General features: G+C 31.1%; 1 protein-coding gene across 2 annotated transcripts in view; it reads left to right on the forward strand.

Annotated features, from left to right (window-relative positions):
• The window catches only part of LOC123006451 (metabotropic glutamate receptor), a 40449-nt gene that overhangs the window by 2365 nt on the left and 14213 nt on the right, over window positions 1-23871 (forward strand). The window contains exon 2 of one of the 2 annotated variants that reach the window (XM_044400942.1): window positions 6754-6809. The exons of the other annotated variant lie outside the window; for it this stretch is intronic. The gene's annotated coding sequence lies outside the window, so the exon portion shown is untranslated. The remainder of the gene's footprint in view (window positions 1-6753; window positions 6810-23871) is intronic. 2 annotated transcript variants of the gene reach the window in all.

A 23871-nucleotide genomic window follows, 5' to 3' on the forward strand; every position in this document is an offset into this window, starting at 1 on the left:
AGCGGTATTAAATTATCAAGTAGTTTAATAAATATCCGTCAATGATAACTCGAATTTTGGGGCGGTTGTGAACCCAGCCATTCGTGTTGAACTTTAATCAAAGATTCTCTTACAATAGTTTTGAGATAATATTAATTATTGCTATTTCCAACTTTGCTTTGTTTCCTATTAACAAATCAAGAGATAGTAGTCACTGCATAGGCACCGGATTACGAAAATTGCTATGAAGATAAAAAATATAAAGAAAGTTCAGTATCCTAATTTTAAGATTTATAAAAAAAATCAAATTTTATTTTTCAAAATCATTTTTTAAACCATCAGAAAAAATGTGACCAACTTCCATTATTGGTGTATTAAATTTAGTTTAAATTTGAGAACTTGGTTGTTTTAAAAAAAAAGTTATGTTTTTATTGCGTTTTTGGACTTTTTTATTTATTTTTGCATTGACACCTTTCCCTTTAAAACTTTTTATTTTTATACATTGTACCTAAAACGTATTTCAGCATTTAAAAAAGAGTTATTGATTTTTTTGAGTTATTGATAATAACAATAATAATTAAAAGACAGATGACCATCAAACCTCTAAGGTTTAAATTTACGTTTTAAAAACTTCAAATCCTATAACTCAATTTTTACAAATAAAATAATTCAATTTTTTCTTTGTTAAATAGAACCAACGTAATTTTGCATCGTTCGGTATCTGCATTTCCTTTACCTAAGATTAATACTTGCAAGTTATTTTCACTTTTTGTTGACATTGCGGCCTTGAGAGAATTAATTTATTTTTATTAGCCTTAATTGTTTTGGCACTTTGAAATATTCTTTAATAAACGTCACAAGTACAAAATAAATTTATTAAATATAGGTTTAAATAACTTTGATTTTTCATATTTTAGTATTATTTCTCAAACTACCAAAAATAATAAACCAAAATGGCGTTTGTTGTAAAACGTTTCTTTATTTCCATAGCAAACTTTGCGAAAAAGCTGTGGTTAGTGATTACTGATTATGGACAATATAAAAGACAGTACAGTATATTGCCACTTTTGCGGATTAACCTCCTTTGAAAATTTGATTGAGGCAGAATAATTGCTACAAAATTAGTAGGATTATTCTTTAGAGAGCTTGTGGGGCATTTTAGGCATTGTTGTATACTGATGAAGGCATTCATCAACGTCGAAAAGTTCAGCTTGTGTTGTCAAGCAACGTTTAAAAATTTAATCATTTTTTAACTCAATCACATAAAATTAAAACCTCTACTTTTATGTATTGCAACATCACTAAACAAAAAAAACACTTTTCAATTGCTCATTTCGTATTTTATTTTAACTGAACATTAACAAATATTTGTTACAGATTAAAAATCAAATTCATAAACATACTTACTTTTAATTGCAATTGCAAAACAAATTTATTAATTTCAGTCGTATAGAAATCATAGCCCTAACTTCGTTAATGTTCTTTTTCACTAATTGCGATAATTTTAAATCACATTTCAATTAAGCTTTATTTCAGTTCATTTATCGTGACTTTATTAATATCACACACACACATACATATTCGCTGTATTATTTGGGCTTTGATGTTTGTGCTATGAATATTTATCTACAAATATGCTACCCAAATAGAACGAAATTTGATTTACACACAGAAATATTCGTAAATAAAAGACTGGAAAAGTAACTATAATATCTGTAAATTAAAGAAATAGAAACCAATAACAAACAGAAAACAATAATTGCTAAAAGTTGTAAATATTGAATTTTGAAAAGATACTGAAAATGAAACGCAGATTGTAAACTATAAACTTTATTAAGAAATATAAATGCAAACTTGGACATCAGAAATTGTGATTTTCTTTGGTATTGCTCTATACAGGAGCATCCCGAATGCAAATTTTGTCCGTTATGTACTACATCATGCACACGACATGCAGAATCCAAACGCCAACATTTGCTGACTTGTCATATCGTGAGATGTTACGTAATGTATGTTTAATGTCACCGTTGAGATATTCATAGATATTCGGAAATGTTTAAACTTTAGCGAAAGCTTGGCACAGTATTTTTGTGTTTGATCGCTTCCTCGCACACAACAATTAAAAAGTTTTTGTCACTATAACAATCACATCATGTCTCTGTTACACTTTTATCATTTAACAATTAAGTTAACTCGCGTCATCCCTTTTACCGATTAACTTACAAAGTAGAGAATAAATGCTTGCAAGGAGGGAAATTCCTGTTATAAGAATGACGCCGGGAAACTAATTACGTTTATTTTACCCAGTTTATAGACTGTTATTAACCGAAAACAACAAACTTCACCACAATACTAAACGAAGTTTTAAAATAAATATTTTCATTATATGTGAAACAATCGACAACAGTTTGCAATGATATTAATTTAGAATATTAACATCAATTTAATTAAGTTTTAAGTTGTGATAATGACACCTTTTATACGTCTACTTGCAACTTTCACATCCCTTTTTAACAGAAATTTTTACGTAATTCCTCTTCCTTTGTACGGTATTTTCCAATACATTAGGCAATTACAAGCGTCTTACCATTAAACATGAAATATCTCCAAAGACGAAAATTTGGAAACGTTTCAACTATACTCATTACCTAACTAAAAGGTCTTAAACGAGATTTTCTTTCACCTACAAAGATTTAATATGATGTAGCTGTTCACTCGTTTTGGCATAAAACTCGGCATAAAATATAAAACATGTTAGGGTTGTTAGACACTTTTAACTTCGCCTAAGTTTTGCAAATTTGATTGACATTCAATTTGCTCTTTCATCCCACATCATAAACAGCTACAGCTGAATCTAATAGACTTATTAGTTCACTAACACCCCACTATTAATCATTTTTTAGTAAAAATGTTCAACATAAAAACTTCACACAGCCATTATGTGTTTTTAAATGTCTCGTTAGTAGTAATAGCTTGACTACTAATTTTAGCAATTATCACGCAGTTTAGGCAAAAATGTAATATTCGTTGCTTGGTCTCTAATGTCACCGTTAAAAAACAATTCGAAATATTCTTCACAACATAATTTTTCATCAGTGATTAAAATGCTTTCCACGCTCTTTCCAATCGATGATGTTCGAGGTTTTTTCTACCGAAACTGTTACACGACTTAGAACCCGAAACAAGTTAGGTCTGGAAAACAGATTTAACTAAATCTCAGATAAAATGGCAGTCCTTGTACTTCTATTTTTATTCTTATTTAATCAAATATAGTCGTTTTAATTTGCTATACACAAGTTCAATCACTTGTCTCAAGAACTAATAAAGAGAGAATGCTATTAGTAAATTTTTCACTAAGTTAGTTAATATTAATTTAGTGTAAAAGCCTTTGTCTTGCAATTTATATTGATCTATAACTTTTTTCCTTTTTGATGTTTCGTGGGGCTTATTTTCTAGGGTATTTTATCTGAAATAAAAGACTGTCTACTTTCTAAGAGGTGATTAAAGTGATGAAAGCAAATTCATTATTGTTCGTTCGTATTTTTAGGATGCTTTCAAGACGTTAGTCATGACGTATCAGTATACGTCTTCCGATTTATTAAGAAATAAAACCGTCCAACTTATCAATCATATTTTACAAGTCTTTAGTGAAATCAATTTTACTAAAAATAAACTTATTTAAGAGAACATAAAACAGAAATTAATTTTTGTTCGTGTAATGTATTGAAATATATAAAACGGTTGACTGGTGACAGAAGGAACAGTCGTAAGGTGAAGACCTGGGACCGTGTAGGTTTTGATCGGGTTGTTTGTTCGTAATGTCTGATCACCGATGATTCGAAAATTCAGCAACACGTGCATATTTCGGGATTTTCTTTTTGCTTTTACCACGTCTCCATTTCACGCTGTTTACTGCTTCTCATTTTAACTAAGATTACGATGCCCCAACAAAATACTCCGTTATACATTATTCAACAGCAATGTAAATAATAACACTAATTTGAAACGGGAGTATCAAATTTATGTATATTCACAGTCGGTCTTCTATTCGCCTTTACATACCCATAAAACGCAGTTAAAACACTCGTTTTAATGTTGTAATTAAGTAGCAGAGTCACTGTCGGTAAATGTCAAACGTCAAAAAACTTATTTCAAAATTTTGCCATAGAGAATACCATTCAATAAAGTAGATTATATATAGTTAGTATATAGTAAACAAACATATTTGTCCAGGTTTTGTCTAAATCGTATTAAACACTTCACCAATTTAATTCAAAGTTAACATACACACCTACATAATAATAGAAATGACAGTATACCTTTAACGTCAATTAAAAGAGATTTAGCTTTCATTATTAACTTGTATTCTACAACTTACAAGGGTGAATAATAAGTTTTAATTCAAGGGCAACATCGGGTTTAGGGCGGGCAAGGCTTTTTCTCACGATCGACAATCCCGTCAAGCTTTCGGTTAATTTGGGCTAGATTTCAATGCATGGAAGATAAAAAGATAATGTAACTTAACGAACGCTGATAACTTGTGATTACAAATCAATACATGGTTGAATTTGATTTAATAATGTAAACAAAAGTAGTTCTGCCTTACACGGAAACATATTGATCAAACAAGATTAAAACACCTTAGATTAATTTTATTTAAGTTTGTTGTGTTCGACATGCTATCAATTTTTCATTTTGGCATCGATTGTGTGCGAATTTAATATTAGAAATGGAGAAACTATTTCAGTACAACCCTGAAAGAAAGAAAATTGGAAATTACAAATTAATAAATTAGTTTAAACTTGAAATTCTTTTAATATTTCAAACCGATCGTTTGAAGTATAAATGAGTTAAAATCGATACAAAAGTGTGAACCATCGCAGAACTCGTTTTATCATTGTATACAATTAATGGTACCATGTGAAACTAGACGGTGATTATATGGTATAGACAAAATTAAAATTGAGCTTTATATTAGGTCACTCCGTTTTTTTCACTTGATTTTTTGAGATCATTATTTACAATGTCGTCTAAAATTGGAAACGGTTATTTGCTCCAAATTGGTATTTTTTTCTGAAAACACGTTAATGTTTAATTTTGGTGCTGAGGGCTGTCACATTCCCTTAGCGAAGAATGAAATAAATTTTGTAATTATTTCTCAATGAAACTCGTTTTCCCTGGAAAAAACAACAGATAACTAAAAAATCCCTATTCTAACAAAATCTCTTAATTAATCTTGTGTCAAAATTATCATAATTGCGAGCCGATTTTGCGCGTGAACGAGAAAAATAAATTAAATTCCGCAAGGTCTCGGCGCTTCAGCATTTCTGATTTATAGTTGTCATACGCAATCGCCTTGTGCTGGAGCAAATTAGTCAGCATCACCTTTATTTTAAAGCAAACTTCTCGCAGAGCATTTCCATTAAGAGGATCATAATTGTAAACCCATATTATAACTTTTTAACAAAGTTTTCCTTATCAAGAATGAGGAACCTCCTTTTGTAAAACACCGATTCACGTGTTCTCAAAATTTTTGCCTCAAGGCGACTTTCTAACCGAATAGTTTTCGCTTAAATTCACCCCGATTTTTCCTGTTTAAACATGTGTTGCAGACATAAATTTTCGCAGAAGCCAGGTAATCTTATTCGCGGCAATGCGAAATTACTCAAAAAGTAGAAAAAAAACCGCTAAACTCTAAACAGTTCACTCGGTACCGAGCTTCAAAGTGATCTTTTGAGTGGGAAAATTCCGGTTAATATGGAAGTGTGAGAGCGTATTTACACTTCTATGGTCTACCTCTACCTGCATCACAATCGCGCAAAATGCTAAATCGACATGAAAAAATGTTCTTATCAAGGTTTCGTTAAAATATTCAAATGTCAACGTGTCATATATAAAAATCCGATTTTAACATAGTATATAATGATATAATTGTTTTGCGTGTATTTTTATCATTTCGGTGGGTTTAACGTAGATTCATATTTGAGCTGACAATGTTATATGACATCATCAATATATGTTATGTGTAACAGGACGGTCTGAAAGATCAATAAAGTGATGCGGACTTGATGAAACCATAAGTCTCATAAAACATGACTGTTGCTTAGAACTTAATTCGTCAAATAACTATTAATCAGTTATCCGTTTTATAACCAAAAATATTGAATCATGGCACTTTTAGTCAAAATTTCAACAAAATTTATCTCCGTGATCTTATTTTAATACAGGCTGCTCCGGCTAACCCCGTGAAGTAAAAATTGTCTGAGATATTATTATGAGGGAGAGTTTTGTTAACATACGCTATACAGGGTGCGCCATAACTCGCACCCCAGAGAAAAATGCCATATAAGGTAAAATACTACGAACATAAAAAATGTTAAAAAAATATCTATAAAAATTTCGAAGTTATGAGGGTTTAAAATTTGCACTTTGACTCTATTTATTTCTGTTGGAAAAACTATTTTCAAAGTTTTTTTGCTATGGGCTATTAAAAGACGAAACAAGGAAGCTGTATCCTAAATTGTAACTCTGTTCAATGTTGTTTGTGGCTTTTACTGACAAAATTTTGTCCCTTTACTAAATAATTGTAAAAAAAAACATATACAAGATTATCAGTATCATTAAATAGATATAAAAAAATGTTAAATGTCAAAAATGTCAAACATTTTTTTCATGTTCCTGGTATCTTACCTTACTTGAAAATTTTCTCTGAGGCGCGAGTTCTGGCGCACCCTGTATACAGAATATCCTATAATGCAATAAGTTTAATTTCAGATCAAAAATGGTAAACTAAAAGAACCAGAATGGGTGAGGTCATTCAATTAGTTCAGGTGAGTCTTTTATGTCTTAAAAATTATAGCAATCATATTACGGCAGAAATGGCCGCTATTAAATTATAAGAAAAATCATCGGAAAGCAATATTGTTGGAAATATGTTGGTTTAAATCTTTATCTTGATGTTATAATCTGTTTTATGAGATACGATAGAAAAGGTATTTGCTTTATAAGTAAATAAAAATTTATTATTATAACGTCATAAAATTTCTCGAAAGAGAAAATAAAAGTTATTGAGTGATTTTTAATTATGTCGCTTGAATATGTCTAGAAAATACCTGTCAATAGTTTTCCATTTAGGCAAGCAAGGAAATTGATAAATGTACATAATTCGAGGTGATGGTGAATATATTTTTGCGGTTTAAAGTTTGATGCAAGTTTGTTATTTATGTGGGTTTGAATCAATTGAAAAGTATATATCAATTGCATTTCGTTATAAATAAGACTAATCTAAAAATCCGTGAAAATTCAGCTATAAATCATTTGAATTCAGCAGTTTATCGTTTATCTTCTTTTGACATTCGTGTGAGAAAAACCATTACAGGCCATTCAGTTCTTAATTAGTAGTATATAAAATGTTACTTCTGGACCAGGACATTTGGCGTCTTAAAAAGCAAATTAGAATTCACAAATTGAGCTGTTTGGTCAAAAGCAAACAATCGAAAAAGGCCTAAAACCTTTAAAAAAACATTAATTTTTATGCATCCTAAAAATACCCAAATATATGAAGACCACTAAAAATGGGGCACACGAAAAAACAGGGTAGAATCCTACAAATTTAGCTGTTTTCCCAAAAGTAAACAACCGAAAAAGATCTAATAAACTTAAAAATGTCTTGTTTTTAAAGACCCCAAAATGGCTTTTTATTTCTGGACCAGGGCATTTGGCGTCTTAAAAGACAAGTTAGAATCCTACAAATTTAGCTGTTTTCTCAAAAGTCAACAACCGAGAAAGGACTAAAATCCTTCAAAAAGCATTAATTTTTATGCACCCCAAAAGTATTATTATACCCAAATATCTGTAGACCACCAAAAATTGGGCATATGAAAAAACCGTTGAAAATCACCCAAAATCATGCAAAATTATCCCAAGAGCACTCTAAAAACTTACAACATACCATATTTTTAGACACTCCAAAATGGGCTTTTTATTTCTGGACCAGACCAATTGGCGCATGCAAAAAATAGGAAAAACAACACCAAATCGAAGAGGTATATTTGGCGCCTTACAAAACAAGACAGAATTCTAAAAATTTATGTTTTTCCAAAAGTAAACAATCGAAAAAGACATAAAATCCTTCAAAAATCATAATTTTTTATGCGCGCAAAAAATACTGGAAAATCAATGGGCACAAGGGAAAACTGTTGAAAATCATCGAAAATCAAACATAATTACATTAAAAGCAACCAAAAAAACCTTACAGCATTCCTTGTTTTTAGACACCCCAAAATGACTTTTTATTTCTGGACCAGGACGTTAGAGCACTTTAAAAAATTTAGATAGATACCCCAAAATGGCTTTTCATTGATAGATTAGGATAATAACTGGTAAAATAAAAAAAAATACAAAAGTCTTGTCTGAATAGATTTAAAATTAGACTAAAAAATATTGTTAAACAAAAAATTAAAGAAATCAAAACTATATATCTCTGACTACATTACCAAGTTTTTCATCTAATAAAATTTGGTAAAAACATCTGTAGCATATTCTGGTTTCCCCAATTTACCTCATAAAATATTCATTGATGAATATTGCTTATTTTTCCATACCTTGTCTTCTTCGTCTACATGGATTCTGATAGCTTTATCTGTTTTTTCATAATATCCTAGTTTAAACCAGGACAATTAGACACTTTAAAAACCTAGTAAATTCTTATTCAAATCCCTCGGTTTTCAACACTCCAAAATGGCTTTTTATTTTGACCAAGAATTACGCTCTTCATCTACGATTGTGCACATTGTTAATACTAGTTAATAAAAACCTGCCATCTAGCGGAAAATACTACACAATTAAAGCACTGCAGCTCTGTAGCGTCAGCTGAAGCAGACTCGTCTGCGGCTAAACATAAGGCCCTTCAATTTTTTTTTGAATTTTGGGATTCGTTTTGAAATTTTATTTGACAACTTGAAATTTTTATTTAAGAAAATATTCTATCGCTAAAAAGATTTTGCGCTTTATCAGGATTTGAACACGCAGTAAATGAATGCACATGTTCGAAAACGCGACGGCGACGCTTTAACCTCTGTGCTAACGCGGTTTTATTTTACCAACACGCATATAATGAATTTTTTGCAGACGCTTTCGGATTGAATGTATTATATTGTTTATGCTAATTTTCTTATTGATTAAAAAAATTAAATTCGCTTCTCTCATAAGGCTTTTGTCCGAATTTAATTATACTGTACATAACAATTGTATCTAAATTTATTTCTTACGTACGTAGTACGCTCGATAGTCCAGCATTTAAATTTAATAACGAATATCGCATTTTGACTCTTGAGCGTTTTCATTAAAGAGAAGACGGTCGATTGTCGAGCGTTGGTATGGTCTATAAACAATATCACGCTAAAACATCGGCCTATAATACAGCTTGGATACGTCAATTTTACATTGTCGAAAAAAATTACTATTACACCTAAGTAACGATGTGAACGTAACATTTGTTTTTGTAACACAACTACTTACTAAAATTGTTTTTTTTTTATTTTGTGATATTAAAAAGGTTACACATTTTTATAATACAGAAGACTATTTTTATGATAAAACAAGTTCGTGTAATTGGTTGTGTCTTTTAGTTTGTCTCTAATTTTTCGTTGGTTATCTGCTAATTAATTAATTTCCACGTCTGAAAATTCTTCCTGTATGAGTAAAATTTTGTTTTTATAGTGGATTCTACGTGATTTCAAGCGGTTCCTTTCAAGTTGAGGGGTTTTTATTTACTAATCTTGCTTGACCTTTTGTCGCTCCGACTTATCAGTATTCTAGATACGATTTCTTGTGCCTGCATCGGCAGTGCACCTGTTGTTCAATAATGGGTATCAAATGCAACAAATGTTGCAAATCAATTGGCAGATTTGATGATTACTTAACTTGCAAAGAAAAATGCAGTGCCAACTATCACATCTCGTCTGTTGGGCTTAACAAAAACGCCTTCAATGATCTCAAAGATTCTGGTAAATTTAAAAACTGGAGTTGTGGACTTTGCGTTAATTATTCATCCAACCAGACGGTCTTATCTAATATATCTGTCACTGATTTTGTTCAACTTCCTGACATAATTTGTAACATACTCACTGAATTCTCTGAATCTATTGCTAATCTCTGTGAAAATATGTGAACTGAACTCAAGAAATTAAAAGACAAAAATCATTTGTTACGTGAGAAATATCAATTTTAAATACAAAATTGTCCCAACAACCTGATGCTTTGCATTCTCGTATCACATCTGCAACACCTTCCAGAAGTACTTTTGCTGAAACGCTCAAGCGTAGTACTGTATTACCTACTTAAACCAAAAAACATTAATCAATCTAATGCCCAAACGAAGTCTGACTTTATAACTAACATAGATCCGCTAAATAGCCAATTGAAATTTCGAAAGTAAAACCTATAAAAAACGGTGCTTTCTTGCTTGAATGTCAAGATTTTAAGGAACTTCAAAAACTTGCATCGGACAAAAATTTATCCGAAAATTACGACATTCGTAATATTAAATCTCCCCTTCCTCGTATACGTACATCAGGACTTTCTGAAGACATTGAAGCTGAGCAAATTGTTCCCAACATTACTAAACAAAATAGACACATTTTCCATGAGAAAAATGAGTGTAAACTTCTGAAATATTTTCCAACTAAAAAAAAAATGCCAAGTTATCTTACAGGTAGATGTAAAACAGTCGATGTATTACTGGCTGAAAATATGTACCATCCAAGTTTGCAAATTGAAATACAAATAGCTAAGTAAAAAACTAAGATGTTTACCAACACTAATTCAACACAGAACAACTGGCGGAAAGCGAATTATACACTGTTAACTATCGGATTGTAACTGGTCATTCCTCAAAGAATATAATAACTTCAACGATGCAAAGTTGATCTTAAGGCCAGCTATTATACGCAGACGATCTGAAAATCTTTCGCAAAATAACATCTCTAGATGACCTTCTTAAAATTGGCAACTGGTGCTCCGTAAATGGCCTACCGATTAATGTTAGTAAATGTTCAAATGTATCTTATTGTTCTAAGTCGGAAGTATTTCTCTATGATTATACTTTTAACGGAGCTTCCATACAGAGGTTACAAGAGGTTAAAGATTTGGGTGTCGTTTTCGACAGCAAGCTAACATTTAGATCCCATATTTACTCCGTTATGTCCGCGTCATTAAAATCTTTAGGATTTATTATAAGAAACGGCAATAATTTGGATCTAAATACCTTAAAAACTTTATATAACTGATATGAGAAATCGTAATTTTGCCATTGAATATCTCACTTCGACCGTAAATAAAAAACTAACAAAAACAGATTTTTGCAAATCTAAAAGTATTTCCAGAAATTCCCTAAATATGTGACTAAATTCAGTTGGAATTAAGATTGTATGTAAAACGAGAACAAATGAGAACAAACGGGAACAAAAGAGAACAAATCGGAACAATTGGGAACAAAAGAGAGAAAAAAAAAAATATTCGATAATGTAGAACATAAAGCAGGTAGTGAAAATATAAGTTTAGATGAAGAAGCAGATAAATGAATTAGTAAATCTTTAGAAACTTACTTCTAAATAATGTTTTCAATTCTAGATTCGGAATTTGTAATGTCTAAGTCGTCTCATCTTTGTGAATAACATTAAAGTATCCACATTCTGTAAGACATTGAAGAGCTAAGTTTACATGGTCTTCATTGACACAAGTGAACAGTGAATCCGATAATAATTTCAAATTAAAAACATCGTTCAATTCTATTGCACCGATGGTAATAACCTGATTGTCTTTAATGACAGGAAACACCTTCTCCCACATCTTTCTTTTCAAATTTAAATAGATCGCATACATATTTTGTTCCAACCTTTTCACTACAATAACTTTTTCGTACGATGTTTTGTAATTAATTATATAATTTTTCTTATTAAGGAAGTTACAAACCAGCTTTTCTACTTTTCCACCTGGAGAAATTCTATTTTCCGGAGCCAAAGAATTTGTTATGAATAGCCAAGTCTACAGGGAATGCTAAATCAACTTCTAAAACATAACCCGTATCACTATTTGATAACAATATACCGTCAACATTTTTAATTTCATCACAAGTCAACCATTTAAAGTCTTTTTCTGGTAATCTCTGAGATAAAGCCCATACATATATATTATTAGCATCTATACACATAGGTAATCTGAGTATTTTCAACTGCCTGCGAATACCTGTTACTACACTGTAAAATGCCTCCTTTAATTCCGTTTTCAAAAAACAAATACATTTCATAATCAGTTAATAATTCCAATTCCACTGAAGCATATTTAAGCATACAGTCCCAAGCTAACCCCGGAGTTGTATAATACTAATCAGGATCCAATCCATAACTCTTTTCCAAACATAAATCTCTAAAATTTTCAAATACATCAGTTAATAGCAAAACATCTAGTTTTAAGTATAAATCATGCCATTCACCCAAGTTTTTAATTTTAAAATATTTCCATACTTTCACAACATGTTTGAATTCTTCTTGAGAAATTCCTTCTTTTGTGAGCGAAGAATAAAATTTATCTATTGATGGAAGTTTTAAAATTATGATTTCTGAAGGATTTTATGTCTTTTTCGATTGGTTTTTTACTTACCTTTACCTCTTTGATTTGGTGTTGTTTTCTCTTTTTTTTGCATGCGCCAATTGGTCTGGTCCAGAAATAAAAAGCCATTTTGGAGTGTCTAAAAACACGGTATGTTGTAAGTTTTTAGAGTGCTCTGGGGATAATTTTGCATGATTTTGGGTCATTTTCAACGGTTTTTTCATATGCCCAATTTTTGTTATTTGGGTACTTTTGGGGTGCATAAAAATTAATGCGTTTTGAAGGATTTTAGGCCTTTCTCGGTTGTTGACTTTTGAGAAAACAGCTAAATTTATAGGATTCTAACCTGTCTTTTAAGACGCCAAATGCCCTGGTCCAGAAATAAAAAGCCATTTTAGGGTCTTTAAAAACAAGACATTTTTAAGTTTATTAGATCTTTTTCGGTTGTTTACTTTTGGGAAAACAGCAAAACTTGTAGGATTCTACCCTGTTTTTTTGGTGTGTCCAATTTTTGGTGGTCTTCAGATATTTGGGGATTTTTGATATGCATAAAAATTAATGCTGTTTTTAAAGGTTTTAGGCCTTTTTCGATTGTTTGCTTTTGACCAAACAGCTCAATTTGTAGAATTTTAACTCGTTTTTTAAGACACCAGATGTCCTGGTCCAGCAGTAGTAACATTTTATATACTACTTTAATTCGCTCAGTTTTCTTTTCTTATTTACTTTCAATTGTTAGTTATTATTGGCAGTCAATTGTTCGTTAAATCAAATTAAACATTTCATTATTTACGTAGTATTTAAACAAAACCTAGATGTTAATTGAGTTTGCAGTGATGAATTTCCAAAGAGGGAATTCACTTTATTTAAAGTCAGACATTCTATAAATGAATATGGAGGATTGGCTTCATAATGATCCTTTCAAACCGTATATTATTAATAACTTATAAGCTGACTTAATCAACACTCCCGAATTAACTCCGACTAAACTTCAAATTTAATTTGTTGACTTAAGCACAATGTAAACACAACTAATTAATTATGCGTCCAAAATTAATTGCAATCAAAACAAAATACTAAAAACTGACCACACCTGAATTGTTTATATGCTAACCAATGAAATGGAAAAAATCGATTTTAAAGCATTTGACAAATTCAGACAAAAAATTCACTTAATTACAACATCGCATGGCCGTAATAAACCATGCGTGTAAACAATTTTGTTTGTAATTTTATTTGCGAGTTCAAACAATTCTGTCATCTCCAGCCAACATAAATAAAAAAATTATTAAGATTTTTTGTTAAATCTTAATTATGGTTACAATTGACAGAGAATAAGTAGTGTTTTAATTAATTAAAACCCCAGTTGTGTTTATTTATTAAGATAATGCCAAACTTGAATGTCAAAGGAAATATATGTTCTAATTGTCTCTGACATAAATTGCCTGAAATTTTAAGGTCACTCGTAAATTTTCTATGTGCTGACACAGATATTTTTAATGACACAATAATTTCATGAATTAGGGGCGTACGGTTTTGACGCCCATCGAATGACTTTGAATTTTGATAAAAATCCAATTTTTGACTTAAGTGGTTTGTAGTAATTTCAAATAAGGTTAGTTCATAATCCTGTTTGTGCTTCGACACAGAAATGCAAACATATCTACATTCGATATAAAATTATTCATTTGAAAATTTGCTTTTGTTTACCGTATCCACTTTCTTTTGTTTGTTGTGGTTTATTTATTTGTCAACATTTGTGTATATTACACTCATTACCAAATCCAATATGTTGTACACACTGAAATGCATGTATTAAAGCACCCTCGTATTAATGGAAATTTGCATATTGAGTTATGATTCTCATTTTACAAAAATGTACAAATTGTTTTGTTACCAAATGAAAAAATTAAATTAAAAAATTAAATAAACATAAAATCTTAAATACCCTATTCTTATAATTTCAGCTAGCTAAAAAAGAAGACAAACATAGGCTTTACATCTGTATGACACTAAAAATCGAACGGGTGTAAAAGCAAACTGTTTCATATTTGTGATAAATAATATATTCGTAATCGTAATACATCTATTGTCACGCAATATTGTGTGTTGAATAGTGTCACTTAATGGAAACTAACAAAAAATTGAGCTGAATTGAGACTAAAATACATTAGTTTTAATTATTGCTGAAATTGAAACTCGAACTAAATTCGATCGTTTTCTTAATTACATTAAAATTGAAAGAAAAATAAATTCATTCAATTGTTTTTAAGTCGACTAACTCATTATAAAATTTGTTACTTTGCTATATTTATCATCCGTTATTGCATGGTCTTTGATATGGTTCAAGTTTGCATGGCCGCTGACCATGTATGTACCTAACTATGTAGAGTTTAGCTGAAGTTGTGGTATTATCAGATCGGGTTACAATGTTAGACAACATAGTTTGCTATTTCTATTTATTAACATGCAGGTAAAAGTTAAAACAACTGCGAAAATGACTATTTTATCTAAAATCGAATAGAAATGTAGAAACGTGTTTTTTGTATTTTCAGTTGCCACTTTAAGAAACCATACTGTGCAAAGCTCTCTCAACATGTTTACATATATTTTTCTAAATCAATAATGATATTTATTTTGACGCATTGAAACCGGGGATTTAAATTGACACAGGTGTCCTTCCTGGAGTTGGAGAAGTTCACGTTGTCATTATTAAGAATGCGAAAGCTTTCCACAAAAGAAAAATAATAGAAAAAGTTTTATTTTAATTTGTTTTCCCCCCGTTCATTCGTTTGCCGTAGATAACACAAATAATGCTTTAAATTAGCATCAATGGTTCGAAAATTGATAGTTGAAGCTTTAGAATCACCGAAGTAAAAAGTTTTAATATTATGGCCTGAAACTTAATATTGTAGATTGGGGGAAAATTATCTAATATGTAACTAAGCCTTTCTACTCAGAATTTTGCCCTAATGAACAATTATTGCAAATATATCTAAAAAGTTGGTAGATAAATTTGAAGAGAATAAATGATTGGCAATTTTTTAAATTAATCCTTTGAGAGTCATTAATAGTGATAGTGTAAATAAAGTAGGCATTTGTTGTTGGCTTGTAAAGAGACTTTATAGTTTTATTTAAAAGCAACATGTGCTGTCTCTTAATCACACTCTAATTACTTCAGCTTTAATCACGACTCTAAAGATTCGATATCCGGACACTCAGAAACGTGATTGCCACCATCTATTTTACCAAACATCACTTCACATCACTACAAACTTAATAGAATGTGACTCGGAGGTGTACTCTGAGCAAAGATTGATGATTACGATACAGTAATAGTATAAGCTCTGCTTATAGATTAAATGGACTCCTTTATTTTATTTCTAGAGATAAAAGCAATTGCGATTAATTTCCGATTTTAATCATTGTCACAACTTGCCTCGTGATAACAGAACTATAAATTAATGGATCAAATTTTCAAAGTTATGGGAACGTTCATGGCAGTTTGGAGACATCAGTCGATGTTAAAAGTGAGTAAACAAAAACTCGATAACACGATTGGCGAGTCCTATTCTAATTGGCAACTTCCTACCTTCAGGCGAAAGAAAATGGATGACTTCTTGTAAAATTTTTCTAATTAATTGACTTAACAAAGTAGAAAAAGCTTTCACACTTACACTGATCGATTTTTCTGAGGTAAATTCAATTTGAATGTTTATTCAGCCACGGCTTTTAATGGCCAATTTCATTTTCTTGATCCACTATAAGATCAAAAAGTACTCAAACTGTTGCAGACACAATTGATTTCGCAAATTATTTACATCGTAGAAACAAGCTTCTTTTTTCTCGTTACAAAAATTCAATTTCATCTCACATTTGCCATTAGATCCGATAATTTCTGGCCTTAGGCCAAAAACTGGATATATCGGGAGGTAACTTTACCTCTGATATCATTTGCTACAGTCACAAAGACAATGTTTCTCAAATGATTGTGTCTGATCAAATTGGGCTTATACCAAAATTCAATCAATAAATTATTGCTTTTCTCGTATCTTTCGATGCAAAAGTGGGTTTATAAAATGCGGCTACATAAAGACTTGCAAAATAATTACAAAGTAGAAAGGAATTACAGTCCATTGTAATTTTCAGGAATGAATTCAAAATCGAGTCTTGTTGAAATACTAATAAATCAAAAGTGTTGGAATTCGAGTATTTCCAAAAGCATTCTGTTTTCTCTGATTCTTGTAAGCTTGTTATATTACTTTAGTAAATCCGGCCATTTGACGTATATACAATTTGCAAAACGGTAAATAAGAGCTTAGACGGGACAAATGGAACAATGGCAGACTACAGGTCAACCGTGCAATCATGCATGGATCCTAAAATATCCTTTTGGTTTACTCCTGATTAAAATTTCTAATCTGATACCAATTATAACAACACAATCAAGAAACTATAATTGCAAGAGAAAGTACCGGCTATTCGCTTTGTTAACGCTCTCGGAGCTTCCGTTTCCTATAAATTACTAATCGAATAATTACAGATTGAAAATAACCGAATTGTTATATCAGCCTTTGGCACACTTGGTTAAAATTGCGATTAATACTATTGGTAGGTGGAAACTAATGAGAGGAAATGTATGATTTCAAACTATTCATTTCATACATTTCAAATTAATTTGCAGAATAAAGGATTTGATATCTGTCAATGTACAAAAGCAATTCAACAAAGACTGTGATCGTATTTATGGTGGCGTTTTGTTGCTAGCTTCAAAACTTATATAATATAAAATAATTAACAAATTTTAAAGTTAATTACAACCACGTTATGCTTTAAAAACACATTTACAAATATGCTTAAAACCTTAGCACGTTTTAATATAATTTATTTTCTATAAAATGTAAAATAAAAAGAAGTTGCTACTTTATTTTATTACCTAATTTAATAGTTAAGATTACAAAAAAAAAGAAAAGGTATCGGGAATAAAAGTCCGTTGGATTTCTTCCAGTTGGGTGCGTAGCCTTTTACTCTAAAGGATTTACTTTATGGTTACTATACTAATATATATTTATTTAAAGAGTAGAAAAACGTGCCCAATGCTTATAATTAGGCACATGAGTCCCTCCTAAGCCTATTATTACAATATCCTTTAAATCTCGAAGTTAGATCCTATGTTTAGTTTCCTTGTGTCATAAGGATCCAGAGCGGATTTCCTGCATATGACGTAATTAAAGCCAACTCCTGTTTGCCTCAGTGGTTGGAAAGTTTCTTTCCGGTTAAATCAATGAAGTGTTCTAATTTTCGAATCAAAAATATAGTGCCAGTAATTAAAACCGTTTTATTATTAACTGTGTAACTGCACAATATGTAATTTTCTTCTGCCCATACTTTTTTTTTGTATAATATATATTCTAACACAAATTTTGGGTTTCTACATTATCTTTTCGTGCATAATCCCGATACCCGTGACTTGTTCAAACAAGCCCCAGTTCAAAGCAGTAGCAGAAATAAATGTGCCACACCAAACGTCGCAAACTAAATAGCTCCAAACAAATACTTATTACAAAATCTCAGCAATTTTGTTGGTTTTGACCGGCAAGTTAAGAGAAAATCAATGCAAAGCCTCATTTTAGGCGTAAAAGAAATACATTAATCATTATTGATCGTTAATTTTTCGTTAAAGTAAAATTTGAATCGACTTTGATGCTATCATGTTTATGAGAAGTGCAGCACATGACGGCACTTCTCTACGTTTGGAATCAAACAAAAATACTAGCACCCTATAATTACGTAAATTAATGGGGCCCGTAATTTAATACAGGTGACTCACAAGCCTAAAGCTAAACTTTCAGCAGTGTCAATCAAAGTAGGAAAGTCTACACTAATAAATTTCAGAACATCAAAGCACTACTAAAAAATACTTTACTGTCTCTTTATTGACAAATTTAGATTACGCTCCAACTCTATTGAACATTTATTTCAATGTTAATTACAAATCTTTGCCAAGAACTTTGTATGAAACATAAAGTGTTCGTTTAATATTGAAGGAAGACAGGTCGTGCAAAAGTTTTTAGATGCACTCGATGTACGCTTGAAAATAATTTGTAACAGCTGTTTGAACAATAGAGAACATTGTGATTGGCAACAAAAAAGTTTGCTTGTTTTATTTTTGTAATCGTTTGAATTTCAACTAAAGTTTAGAGCTGGTTTCTAGCCGAAACAAAAAGCAATAAACATCAGAAAAGATTAGGAATTTTTCTTTAGTGGCTATTATGCAACACTTTGCACATTAGCAGCATGGCCACAAAAGCATCCTAATTGTCAATTTATGCCATTTGCATATGCATTATAGAATAAAACCTTCCTCTCTCTGAAAACTTGTGCGTATATAACATAATGTGATTTGTCGTGTTGGAGACACGATTTTGTGATAATTGGTGTGGCCGCTGGTGGGTAAGCAGAGGTCAATCGAACCCTTTTCGTATACTCAACGAAAGACATAAAACATTTTCGCACAAGTTAGTTTAACGCTTATTTAGCACGTGATACAGGATTTATGTTTTCATCGCAAACTATTTTCGATTAAATCAATGGAGATAAATTTTGATGTTTGATGGAAAATTGTCAAAGCAAACTTAACGTATTTTGGGACGGTTCGTTCCGCAATTTCGGATCTTGCAATTAACCCTCGATCTTGTTTAACTCGATTGAAGAGAACACAGGTTTTGTGATGATCTCATCCACAGAGGATAATCACAATTATCACAAACTTTATTACCGGATCAGGAACTACGTTTGTAATGCATATGATTATGAACAGTGTGAACTTTGGGAAGATTTTCGAGTGAAGCTTATGACAAGTGCTTTGTAATAATTGTAGGGAAATATTTATTAGACTTTCGGTGAGTTGTTAAAGCCTCAGATAAGTTGGTAATAATTATGATAGACAAGTGACAAACAAGTGGTCTGTGTATTTTGTATGATCAATTAAGTGAACAAAGGGTCTTTGTAAATATTATTGTTTTATTAAATTGACAGTCTCACGTCTTAATTTTGTTTATAATAAAGAAGACTGAAGTGGACCGAGGTCCGACACTTGTTTCTGCTTCTTTACAAAACGTCTCATGTCCAACATCAATAGCGCCCTTATTGTTGCCTTTTTTCTATTGATTGTTACCGGAGGCTGATATAAAGTTGTTGTTTTTGAATAGTGGGACCCGTATGTTATATTGACTTCCTAATAAAGAATGTGAAGTCTGAAAGATGCAATCTTTTCCTGCGTATCTATTAGGTTTCGATCATCCATATAATATGTCCACATTTTTCATCGCAATAAATTGTAAATGTGTTTTCGGATAACTCTATCAACTTGCAAACCCTCTTCGAGTTTAGCTTTTGTTTTGGGTATAACGTAAAAATGTGATGAGTTCAATTTTCTTTAAAACACTTTTATCGACGTCTATTGTCCGACATGGCTCATTCGGAAAAGACTACTATTTTCGCCCAATTTCAGCAATAAAACTTTGCTGATATTTCAACACTTGCTGCATCATTTATAATTCGTAGATACGCTAAAATCTACTCTATTTCAAATACTCTATTTAAAAATAGAAATTGGTCTCATGTAAAATGCATATAACAGTTTTGAGCACTTCACTAATTAATGTCAGAAAATTATTATTTTAAATCACCGTTCATTTAGCTGGGGAGACTCCGGCGACATTATTTAAAAAGCACAATTGACGCATTCGACCAAAGAAAGAAGAAATACTTCCTGTAGTAAATTTGCAGACAAAGAACTGGTTTATATAATGGTCTGCATTAGGGAACGATGAGATGAGAAGATGAGCGACTCTTTAACATGCAAGATAAACGTATTCCTGTTGAAATAATCAGCTCTCTGTCGACGAATCGGGTCGTATACTTATTACTTAGTCGGATTACGCGACTTTTGAACAGGATTTTTAAAAAACTGACACAGTTAATAATACAAAAAATAGAACATCAGCTTAAAACCTAGTACTTGTGGGAACAGAACGATTAAAATGTATTTAATTTCTTTTACAGCTGTATTTTTAACTTTAGTTGTTTGTTTCAAATTACATCGGCGTAAATGGATCGAAGAGTCTCACTTTCAAATTGATCGACTAAGTTGGTGAGTGAACTAAATTGAGAAACTTTTACAAAATATTGGATGGAATTCCAGCATTAAACGTCACACCTCTTCCATATTTGCAAAAAATGTATATATTTTTTTAATTAATTTTTTGACAATTTTACTTTCCGTACTTAAAGATTCTTTACTACTCGGAGCGTGTTCAACAATTCCCATATAATCCTTAAATCCTCTATTCTACTCTAAATTGACCGATCATATAAAGGACTTTCGGCATTAAGCTAATAATAGTAAGACAAAACAATGCCCTGTTCTAGAAACACATTTACTCGAAAACTGTAACATCTATAAAATATTAGAAACAACGCTTACTTGTTAAACTCATTATACATCGAAACTAATAATTCAAAAACTAATCAATTTCAGTTGCAATTTGTTGGAATATTTAACAGTGGTTTTATTTCGAAAATACAAATTTCATTTCAACAACTGCACTGTAGTTTCTATTACATAGAAAATAGGTTCAACAATTTTTCGGTGTGATAATGATTACAAACCAGTTTTCAACGCAGTTAGGGTTTTTTAAAATTATGTTTGTTGCATAATTCAGTTGTGCTTTTAGTTTTAAAATTTATATTTCGGCAAACACCTTTAACGTCGTTTCTAATGAATATTTATAATAGTTGAAAATTTATTTAACCAAATTGTTGCGAAAAGCATTTATAGAACAATGTGTTGCCGTTTTATCGGTATTTACGGATTTAGGCAAAGGCTTTAAAACGGTGCCAAAAGATGTTTGGGTGAATTCGTGCAGCAGGCAGTCGGGACTTATCAGTATGAGACTTAAATAAAATGTATATCGAAATTGGAATAATTTAAGGCAATAAGACCAAATAGAATGTCAGGGTTGGTGGGAAATCGTAAAGAAGCGGTTGCAAGAGCTATCAAAGTGCATGCGTGAAACAATATATTTTCGAAGTTATATCAAATCGGGAATATTAAAATAGAATCGTTGTATCTTATGGTTTATTGTTATTGCTATTTGAAGTCATATGCCTTCCACTCTTGTTATAAAACTGCTTTCAGTAATTAAACTCTTGTAATAAATTACTACTTTTGCAGCGAGCGACGCCAATGGTCATTACCTGTGAAAGTATGACGTTCGCTTCTCTCTACGTCCCGCAGATTATAAGAGTAAAGCATCTAGCTTTTCAGAAAACCGTTCAAAATGAGAGTTGCGTATATAAAAATGACTTTTAAAACGTCTTCGAACAAATTCAATGGATTTGTTTAGTACCATTTGGGTTTAATTACTCGGTTTGATTACAAAATGAGGGATCAACATGAGTGATTGAAGGTCGGCCGTGTCAAATCTGTAGGTATGTTTAGATAATGAAGTCATTAAGAATGATTATAGGGTAGCCCAATTACTGATTCTAAATGGTCACAATCGGGCCTAATTGCTACAAATTTCCATTCCCGCATGGACCAGAAATTTTTAGACACGTTCTAATAAAGCTAAAGCATCAGTAAGTTTGTATGTTGTCTTGGTAGCTATTTAACTGTAGACAGAGATCGTTGGTGGAATGCGATAAACATTGCTACTGTCAGCAACAAGGGAGGAAGAGACCCTATTAAATACCGTTCTGCACTTACATTACTTCAGCTCACCAATAAATAAACAGGCCACGTGATAAATGAGCCTTTCTAATGCCGTTTAAATTACAGACTATTATTTATTATATAAGCATTTGTTTGGCAACGTGAGCTCTTTACTTAACTTTTTATTTCGCTAAAATTTAATTAATTGGATCGGTCCTAGTCTGACTAAATTAATATTAATTACTTCTCTCGAACTACCCGTTTATTAACTGAATTCCAATTGCCACAACGCAAAATACCTCTCTCTAAATGATAGTTCTTGTTAAAATTTATTCCAGAATTAATTTTAAACAAACAAATTGTCCTTAATTTGCTGCTATTTTTTATGTGAAAAATAGCATTCCCCTATTCACAATTGGAGCGTAAACGTGTAAATAAGTTGTTGCTATTTGTTTGATTATGTGGCTTTAGTAAATTATCGCTTTTTTAGCCAAACATTTCTAACACGCGCAGTAAATTTTCCCGGCGCCTCCACCATAATTTCTTTCGTGCTCGTTTCACTTTTTTTACTGCAATAAATAACACATTACTCGCTAAAAACGCAAAAACACAAGATGGCTGTATCGAATATCACACTTAGAAAATTGAAAATCTGGGTTAATCCAATTACAACCAACACCGTGCCCAAACTATATAATACTAATAAAAATTGAATGCCACTTTGCATCTTAATGATGAGCACTGCGAGGTATAAACCGTTTTAATTAAAAGTGTAAAATTTTGTTTAGTTGAAGCCAACAAATATAGCTACTCTTCCGGTTCAATGTTCAGACTTTTCCCAAACTCCGTACAAAAGTAAAATTAACTTTACGCAAATAAGCTTTTAAATTCAAAGTTGAGATTTTGAAACCTTCTCAGAATTGTAAAATTGCATGTATGGTATAACAGAGAGCTTAGGTATTTCATGAATTATATATGTCAGAATGCAGCCTAGAACTGCCAATATTTTATAACAAGCACGTTCTCCTTTATTGGCTTCACAAAACTATTTATATAAATTTAAATAAATATCGAAAATAATATTTGTACCAACTTTAGTTCAGCCAATTTTAGAAAAAATCACATCAAATCATAAATTATGCATACGGTTTTCCATCGTGAAACAAGTTATTTTGGCGATACACTTTAAAAGTGCAGTCGTATCGATTGCAACAATTTTGCATCTAAGTACTGTGTTTTCATAAAATTTTTGATCGCAAACACTGGCTTACATTTATTTTTTTGACATTTAGTACTCATAGTAAAATAAAAAAAAAATACAATAAACTATAAAACGGGGAAGAATACTGAATGTATGTAAAAGCCGCCACCGTTCTTAATTGTGTTACACACATTTACATAATCCATAAAGTAAAATTGCCAAATTGAGTTATCAAAATCGAATAAAATGAAAGACATTTTAATATAAAAATGTCCTTTATTTCAAAAAGTGATTACAAATTAAATTAGTTTGTTTGTTGTAGAAAGCATATAATTGACTGAAAAGTTCAGAAGGATTTTTCTAGAAG

This window comes from Tribolium madens, unplaced genomic scaffold (assembly GCF_015345945.1).
Source record: "Tribolium madens isolate multiple individuals breed KSU strain unplaced genomic scaffold, Tmad_KSU_1.1 Scaffold_2;HRSCAF=44;Tcas5.2_LGX, whole genome shotgun sequence".
Taxonomy (NCBI): Eukaryota; Metazoa; Arthropoda; class Insecta; order Coleoptera; family Tenebrionidae; genus Tribolium; species Tribolium madens.